The sequence below is a fragment of the Plasmopara halstedii genome (genome assembly GCF_900000015.1).
Source record: "Plasmopara halstedii genome assembly, contig: Scaffold_650, whole genome shotgun sequence".
NCBI classification, from domain to species: domain Eukaryota; phylum Oomycota; class Peronosporomycetes; order Peronosporales; family Peronosporaceae; genus Plasmopara; species Plasmopara halstedii.
The window spans coordinates 2,804,492-2,804,778 of NW_020187567.1; positions in this window are offsets into that span (position 1 = coordinate 2,804,492).

The following is a 287-nucleotide window of genomic DNA, read 5'->3' on the forward strand; positions in this document are numbered from 1 at the left end:
TAGGGTGACGGCACTCGACACGCAAGCATCTGTCCTTGATAAAAAGGAGACTATTGGCAAGCTGTTGCGTTAGCAGAGCATGGGTTCGGCCAACACCACTCGGACGCCTATTGGTGACGATTGCTACGAAGAAGTCACGCCAGATAGTGCGCTACTGCAGGAAAACCCAGAATCCGGGTCACCAAGTATTCGTTCGTTGCAGTCGATGGTCGGCAGTTTGCTATGGATTCACGATGCACGCGTCCAGACATTGCGTTTGCGGTTCACAAAGCCACGCGCCAGACACA